This window comes from Telopea speciosissima, chromosome 1, assembly GCF_018873765.1.
Source record: "Telopea speciosissima isolate NSW1024214 ecotype Mountain lineage chromosome 1, Tspe_v1, whole genome shotgun sequence".
Lineage (NCBI taxonomy): Eukaryota > Viridiplantae > Streptophyta > Magnoliopsida > Proteales > Proteaceae > Telopea > Telopea speciosissima.
The window spans coordinates 79,491,080-79,500,536 of NC_057916.1; positions in this window are offsets into that span (position 1 = coordinate 79,491,080).

Sequence of the window (9,457 nt, forward strand, 5' to 3'; positions counted from 1 at the left end):
CTGATTAATTATCTGGTCATATTAGGGTTATCAGTAATATACTTTCTTTAATCATTTTGCGGTGTAGGCTCTCTATCACAGTGACTCACCCACAGTCTACCACATGACAGGTTATTTACATTAAATGGTTGTGAACATTAGTATTTTACATATTCTTAATGCAAAAAAATATTAATAATTTACAGATTACAAAAATAAGGTACAAAATACATCCTAGGTATAATTCAAATTAAAACATAGAAAAGAATGAACAAATATTCAAACTTCCATTTAATTGAGGAAAAATGTATTAATTTGGAAATCATATGGTTGGTACAATGCCTTCAATTTTCAACTCTGGATATGAATAAATAGAGAAAATGTCCACCTGATGGCTGAATCATGATAAGATTATTTTGATGCTCCTTTTTATTTCTTGGGAAAGGGGTTTCTGAATTTTGGGTAACATGAAGAATTGGCATTTGGTATGCATTCTAGGTTGATTTCACATTTGCGTTTGATATGCATTCTAAGTCAATTTCACATTCTCGGATGATATCGCTCGATAATGTGAAATTGACCTAAAATGCATATCAAACACAACCTAACTGTTAGATTCCAATAAATCAGCCTAGTGTTAAGTTTGGGCTCCCATCTCAATCATATATCTACTACCATTATATGTAGGTATTGAGCTTTTTTACTCTATAAATTATAATTGGTTTGCAAAACCATTAAAACTTGTTTTTTGCATCCATTTTTTTTTTTTAAACTTTTATAAACTCCATACAAATATAGGAGAGAAGTTTTACATATAGTTCATTCATAATAAAATCAGGCGCAACAACTCTGCAACATGGTAGGATGGAGTCGATGGAGATGGCCGACTAGAAGTTTTCCTAATTCTGTCATGTGATAGGTCAAATGAGGTTACACTTTTGTGGATACGTAAACCCCAAGATCTCTCAAATATCAAGTTTCAACATGAATGGAGTTGATCACGTGGCAAAACAAAACAATGAACAAATTCAAGAGTGTGTTTTTTGGTAACAATCCAAGAGTGTGTTAGAGATTACAATGGTGCATGGATAAAAATGGGAGAGTGTATGATTGAATTTGAGTATAAAATTTGAAATATATAGCTAATTTAAACCATTTCTCTACCATCCAATGGTCGGTATTACCACATTATTTCTCCAAGCTGCAAAACTAGCGGGTACCCATATAGAGAATCTCTATGATTGAGTATTTCTTAGAAACCCTAAACTCAACTTGTGATGAAAACTATTTAAATTTAGGGCAAAAGATTGCTGCCTGATCGCGTTGCCCTTGTACCAATGCGGGGCCAATGAGAGCGTGTGCAAAGGCGTCAATATGGATAATATTTTTTTATTTCACAAGGGACGAGCGGTAAATTCATGCACTCCTTTGCCTAGGCATAGGACTAGGAACCATGTTGTATTATTATTTCAAAAATGCATTTTTTGAGTCAATGTGTTATTTCAAAAAGCACTTTAGAATCAAAGTTTCAAAAATGTGTCTTTTGTTCATTTCTTCCTTTTTACTTCTCTCCATTTTTTTTTAGTTTGAATTTGTTGTGCACTAATGAGCACAGTAATGTGTGAAATCTTAAGATCGTAAGCATGCATTCTACTCATATTTTACGGAGCTACTCGAGGTATTTTTCTGTGTTTTCAGGTTTTAGGATAATTTTAGTAGAAGTAGAGTAATAAAGCTAAAAGAACCGAAAAAAGGAAGATTCAATGAAGATAGAAGCTGAAGACCAGAGCGAGTCGATACGAGTTGAGAGAAGAAGAAGAAGGAGAGGAAAGAGAAAAAAATAAAGCATAGGGGCATAAGGGTAATTTCTATAAATTAAGAATCTTTCGGAAAATATTGGATATTGGGCTCATATCGCCTAGAATTTAAAATGGTGCAACATTAATTCTCGGGTTAGTTCCATCTGGACCCAGGATGAAAAGATATAGCCCAAAAATGATCTTTAGTGAAGTTGGAATTTAAGATAAAAAATATAATATAAAAAGAAAAGAAAAATATCTTTTCTCTCTAATCTCTCTCCTAAACTCTCTCGGATTCTCTCTCGGATTGTATCTCTTTTATTTTGGTAAATTTGGATTGTATCTCTTCTCTCTCCCACTTCTTTCAAATTTTCTCTCCTATCTCCTACCCATCTCTTTTTACGAGCTCTCTCTCCCCATATAACATCCATCTGGATCGCACTCCAGCCGCGCTCTCTCCCTTCAGTCCTTCATTTTTTTTTTCAGTTTTAATTTTCTATTCTAGAATGATAATAGCAGCAGCAGCAGTGCCATTCCTCTTCGTTATACCCGATCTCTCATCCTCTTCTTTTTATTTTAGTTTTTAGATCTTATATAATTAGGTTATCATATGTAATTTTAATTTTTAGAATCATTGTAGGATAATTTTTATTTCCCCATCCCTAAGATGATATGTGTAATTTTCATTATATACTTTAATAATTTGTTCTTCAATATTGGATGTGGCTTCAAGTGATGAGATTCAAGTGACGGAATCATCTTTATTAGAGTTATTCTAATCAGCTAAGTTCTTTTTCTTATAAATTATAGTTTTAGTAATTTTCATATCTTTTTCTCCATCAATCCTTCCATCCCTCTTCATTGCTTTCATGGCTAGCTAAACCTCTCCTCTTGGGAGTGGGTGAAAACACGAGAGAAAGAAGAATTGATGGCTAGCATTGTCTATGTGATTAATGGACTTGATCAATATTGGACTTACAATGAATGACCGCCCACAGCTTGTATGTCATTCCAAGGGGAACTATACACATGTTCGTTAGCCGTATCCATTGTGACACCATTATGTTCATGTATTTTTTATTTACATTGTATGTTGTATGAGCACTATTTTCATAGGATATGTTAGTCGTATATGAGCCGTGCCGCATATCTTATAGACCTAGGCCGTATGCATGCTTTGCCCTAATATGCTAGTCATTGATCTGCCCTAATTCTCATGGTGGAACCCATTCCCAAGTGACTTTCTTATTTTTAATTCATCCATTCCCTTAGCAGTTGCCCTAGTTTCTATTTTTAATTTGTTTTCTTTGGTAATTTAGTTGCTTCTATATTTGCTAGTTTTCATAATTGGTAGTTTCCATATATAGATTGTTTCCATATTTGGTAAGTTCTACACTTCGCCTTAATTAAAAATAAAAATGTATTCAAGGTTGACCTCCTCGTGTTCGATCCGTAGCTACGATTGACCCGTACGCTTGCGGTATTATTTTAAACTCAAACATGCACTCATGTGTTCAAGAGGCAATATTGAGCTCAAGAATAGTCCCACATTGGTTTTGGGAGAGTAGCTTGAGGAGTATATATATATATATATATGGTTGGTTCCTTAAGGTGTGAGCCTTTTGGAGAGGTAGTCACTCTACTCTCTAGTGTGTGGGGGGTCCTTAGGGTGCTTTTGAATCGCACGCGTGCCGAGCAGTAGTAAGCCGAGCCTAGCTGAGCCGTGGCCGTGGTGTGGGTGTGGGTAAAACCTTATTTTTTGGTAGTAGGAGTTTTGCACTTTTTTGGTTCTCCCATGATTTATCTATACAGTTGAACTGTACGTGTCTATTCATACATGTATACGAATAGATACACCCCCTCCCTATACGTGAAGGAAATGCATACTGTCTGTACGTAGGTCACCTGTATTCGTATGGATATATCCCTTCATGAAAGGGTACTCCATTATTATATATATACAAGGTCTTGCCAATATTTTAGACACACAACAGACGAACTGTCTCTGCAACAGTCCATTCTAGAGACCAGTCTTTACTGTATTTTCTTTAGTAATAGGTATAGCTGTTTGGTATCCACAGTACTCATATCAGGTTCTGCAACCTATACGTTTATGAGTTGTTTTTATCTTGGAGGGTAAGGTGCAAGGTCAACCCCGTTGCAAAAGTGGGGACATCTAAATCCTTAAGGAAAGTATCTGTCAGATACGACTCAACTCAGTTTGTTCGTGCTTCTGCCTTTCTGGTTCGTTTCTCTCTGCATCTGTTGTACGATTACAGGTATTTTTCTATCTCTGAATAGCTGATTAGTCTTACAGTATATGCCTTGTATAACAATCTTAAGGATTTAGAATTTATTTGGCTTTTTCTTGTGTAAGACTATGGCTGAGAATAATACTATGGACCCTCCTACTACTATGGACCCTCCACCTACTGCTGCTGCTGCCCAAAATACTGTTGCTGCCATACAACCGAGTATGGAAAAACTGAGAATAGTCTTAGAGTTTGATAAAATAGCATAGTTCACCGGGCAGAATTTTAAACGGTGGAAGCAGATGATGCTATTTGACTTTACACAAATAGGGGTGGCGTTTGCATTGACTGATCCCAAGCCTCCGGCCAGTGAGGACATTGCTCTTGATATGAAGAGGATTGCTTGGATAGAAGCAGACTTTCAATGCAAAAACAGGATTCTGAATGCTCTGTCAAATGAGCTGTACAATGTTTACAATTCCTTTAACCATGCCTACATGATTTGGACTGCTCTTGTCAACAAGTATACTCTTGAGGATGTCGGTTTAAAGAAGTATGTGGTGTCCAATTTCCTGAACTTCTAGATGACAGAAAGTGAAACCATTTCTGGTCAAGTAGACAAATTCCAAGTCATGATTGGGAATTTGGCTAAAGAGAACATGATTTTACCAGATCTTTTTGTCACAAGTTCTTTGATTGATAAACTACTTGACTCTTGGAAGGATTTCAAAACTACTATGAAACGTAAGAGGAAAGACTGGTCTTTTGATAGGGTGGTAGTTCGAATCAAAATAGAGGAACGTAACCGTATTAAAGATAGAGGTGAAAAACCTATTGGATACATTAGATCCAATGCTAATCTGGTGGAAACAGAGAAGAAACCAAATCTCAAGAGGAAAGGCAATCATGTTCAGAAGAATACAAACTCAAAGAGGAAGAAAGGAAATTGTTTCATATGCGGTAAGCCGGGTCACTTCAAGAAAGATTGCAGAAATAAGAAGAAGGTTTTGCCAGATAAGGCAAAAGTCAATCTTGCTGAAGAGGAAATCTTTGCCGTAATGATAACTGAAGTGTTTTTGGTTGAAAAACCAAATGATTGGATAATTGACACAGATGCTATAAGGCACATCTGTGGGGACTGAAACTCTTTTTTGAGTTATTCTATTTTAGATGATAAGGTCTATATGGGCAACTCCCAGTCATCCAAGGTTATCGGCAAAGGAAAAATTACATTGAAGCTCTCCTCAGGAAAGACTCTTGTCTTGGACAATGTGTTGCATGTGCCATAAATTAGACGCAATCTTATTTCAGGGCCACTTCTCAACAAAGCAGGAATGAAGTTACTTTTTGAGTCTGACAAGCTTGTTGTTCTGAAAAATGATGTATTTGTGGGCAATGGTATTTAAGTGATGGACTGTTTGTACTAAGTATTTCTGATATAATAAAAGAAAAGTCAAGTGATTCTTCTGCTTACTTTATTGATTATTATGATTTATGGCATGGTAGATTAGGTCACTGCAATGCATCTTACATTTCTTATATGTATAAAAAAAGCTTAATAGACAATCATATTAAGCAACCATTGACAAAGTGTCCCACATGTGTGGAGGCAAAATTCACTAAAAGACCACATAGGTCAATAGAACAGCAAAGTGGCCTTCTTGATTTGGTGCAAAGTGATCTTTGTGACTATAAGTCACTTGAATCTAGAGGAGGCAAAAAATATGTTGTTACATTCATAGATGACCACTCTAGATTCACCATGATTTACCTTCTTAAGTCCAAGGATGAAGCGAGTAATGCTTTTATATCCTATAAGGCAGAGGTAGAAAATCAATTAGGGAGAAAAGTAAAAAGGCTTAGAACTGATAGAGGTACTGAATACTCTAATCTTGCTCAGTTTTGTGAGGAACATGGTATTATTCATGAGACCACCACCCCTTATCAACCTGAGTCTAATAGGGTGGCAGAAAGGAAAAATTGAACATTGAAGGAAATGATGAATTCAATGCTCATAAGCTCAGGGTCACCCCTAGACATGTAAGGGGATGCCATTTTATCGGCATGTTACATTTTAAATAGAGTTCTGTACAAGAAAACGAGATTGTTACCCTTTGAGTTATGGTATGGAAGAAAACCTATTATAAAGCATTTAAGGGTATGGGGTTGTCTAGCCGAAGTGGCTATACCAGAACCAAAGAAAAGGAAACTAAGACCAAGAATATGTGATTGTGTTTTTGTTGGATATGCAGCGCACAGTACTACATATTGATTTATGATTATTAAAATCATAGATGATGTGTTTGAAGAAAATGACATCATTGAGTCAAGGGATGCAGAATTCTTTGAGAATGTATTTCCTCTTAAGTCTAACTTACTAGAAAGTAAGGTCGATAGTAGTGTATCATCTTTTGGATAAGAAGTGTCAAAGGAAATTGAGCCTATACCTAGTGATTCAAGTCAATTACGAAAAAGTAAGAGGCAAAGGAAAGCTACTTTTTTGGATGGTGATTGAGTTGTCTACCTTTTAGACAAGGATCCTTTATCGTATAAAGAAGCGGTTACATCTTTAGATGCCGTGTTTTGGAAAAAAATCATAAAAAATGAACAAGATTCTATTGTAGCCAATCACACATGGATATTAGTTGACTTACCTAAAGGTTCCAAAGTATTGGACACTAAGTGGATATTTCGAAAGAAATTGAAACCAGATGGATCACTAGTTAAGTTTAAAGTCCGTTTAGTAGTAAAAGGCTTTAGACAAAAGAAAAATATAGATTACTTTGACACATTTGCTCCGGTAGCAGGAATAACTACTATACGAGTAATGATGGTTGTTGCGTCTATATATTATTTAGTTATACACCAAATGGACGTGAAAACAACGTTTCTAAATGACGACTTGGTAGAAGAAATATACATCAAGCAACCTGAAGGTTATGTTGTGCCTGGACAAGAACACAAAGTGTGTAAGTTGGTTAGATCACTTTATGGACTAAAACAAGCTCCAAAACAGTGGCATGAAAAACTTGATTCGGTACTTGTATCGAATGGTTTTCTCATAAATGATGCTGATAGGTGCTTGTATAGCAAGTTCTATAAAGGTAAATTTGTGTTCATCGTACTTTATGTAGATGAAATGTTGATAATGGGAACAAGTTTAGACATTGTAAAGCAAACTAAAGGTTTCTTAATGTCTAAGTTTGATACAAAGGACATGGGGGAGGCTGATGTAATTCTTGGAATTAAGATCATCAGAAAAGAAAAGGAGATTATATTATCCCAATCCCATTATGTCGAAAACATACTAAAGAAGTATGATTAGTATGATTTATCACCGGTTAAAACACCTTTAGACGTTAATTGTTTTTTACAAAAGAATTTGGGGGAACCTGTCTCTCAAAAGAAATATTCACAAATTATTAGTTCAGTTACATATCTAATGAACTGTACCAGACCAGATATCGCTTTAGCAGTTGAAAAATTGAGTCAATATACTCACAATTCAAGTATAGAGCATTGGCATGCCATGACAAGACTATTGCGATATTTAAAGGGAACGATAGACTATGGTCTTCACTATAGCGGAAAATCAGCCGTGTTAGAGGGCTATTGTGATGCTAACTAGATTTTGGATACCAAAGAAACGTTAGCGACTAGTGGATATATTTTCACATTAGGAGGTGGAGCGATTTTGTGGAAATCGTTAAAGCAATCCTGAGGAATAGGATCCACCATAGAAGCTGAATTTATAGCTTTGGAAAAGGCGAGAACTGAAGCAAAGTGGCTCAGAATTTTGATGGCAGATATTACATTGTGGCCAAAATCGTTGCCTTCGATATCACTTCACTGTGATAATCAAGCGGCAATAGCTAAAGCTAAGAATAAAATGTACAATGGAAAGAAGCGTCACATCCGCCTAAGACATAATTTTGTAAGGCAGTATGTTAATGAAGGGACAATAGCTATTGATTTTGTGAAATGTGAAACTAATTTAGTCGATGTTTTCACAAAACCATTGCCTACAAAAATAATTCATGACTCATCTAAGGGAATGAGCTTAAGGCCTGTGACATAGGTCATGTGATGGACACCCAACCTATGTGAAGAGATACATTCCTGAATTATGTTCAAAGGATACAAACGAAGTCACTAGATGATCTAGTTAGTACTACTAAATATTAGCTCATTCTAGGTAGATAGGAAAAATAGTACCACCACAAAGAAAGGAGGATGAGTTTTATAGACTCTTAATCAAGTCGAATCTCATGTAATGTGAGGGTGTGTTAACTGTAGTGCACACTATGGACTGACCTAAATAGATGTAGGAGGTGAGGCCGCCTATCGATGAAAGTTTTATAGGCGAATTCTCTAAACATCTATGAGACCAAGATAGGGGACAAGGCCAGTTAAAAATGTCCATCTTTATAAAAGGGATATCACAAACGGTCGACAAGTAGGATGTGACTGGTGAACTAGTCGGCTACACCGATGAGGAAAGATTCAAGAAGTCTGACTTCACCTGTACTCCGTAGCGTAGTTCATCAGACTTAGTGTAGGTTCAAGTCTTGAAGACACCTGCAATGATGTGTCCTACTATGTCTAATATACTTATCACTCGTTATGTATCACTATTTTGAAACTTGTGGGGGAATTGTTGTATTATTATTTCAAAAATACACTTTTTGAGTCAATGTGTTATTTCAAAAAGCACTTTAGAGTCAAAGTTTCAAAAATGTGTCTTTTGTTCATTCCCTCCTTTTTACTTCCCTCCAATTTTTTTTTTTAGTTTGAATTTGTTGTGCACTCATGTGTGTAAGAGGCAATATTGAGCTCAAGAATAGTCTCACATTGGTTGTGAGAGAGTAGCTTGAGAGGTATATATATATGGTTGGTTCCTTAAGGTGTGAGCCCTTTGGAGAGATAGTCACCCTACTCTCTAGTGTGTGGGGGGTCCTTGGGGTGCTTTTGAATAGCGCGCACGTACCAAGCCGAGTAGCTTCGGGCCTGGCCGTGGCCGAGGTCGGGGTGTGGGTGTGGGCAAAACCTTATTTTTTGGTAGTAGGAGTTTTGTACTTTTTTGGTTCACCCATGGTTTATCTATACGGTTGAACCGTACGTGTCTATTCGTATATGTATACGAATAGATACACCCCCTCCCTGTACATGAAGGAAATACGTACTGTCTGTACGTAGGTCACCTATAGTCGTATGGATATATCCGTTCATGAAAGGGTACTCCATTACTATATATATACAAGGTCTTGCCTGCATTTTAGACACACAACAGACGAACTATCTCTGCAACAGTCCGTTCCAGAGACCAGTCTTTACTGTATTTTCTTTAGTAATAGAGGGCTAGTATAGCCGTTTGGTATCCACAGTACTCATATCAGATTCTGCAACCTATACGTTTAGGAGTTGTTT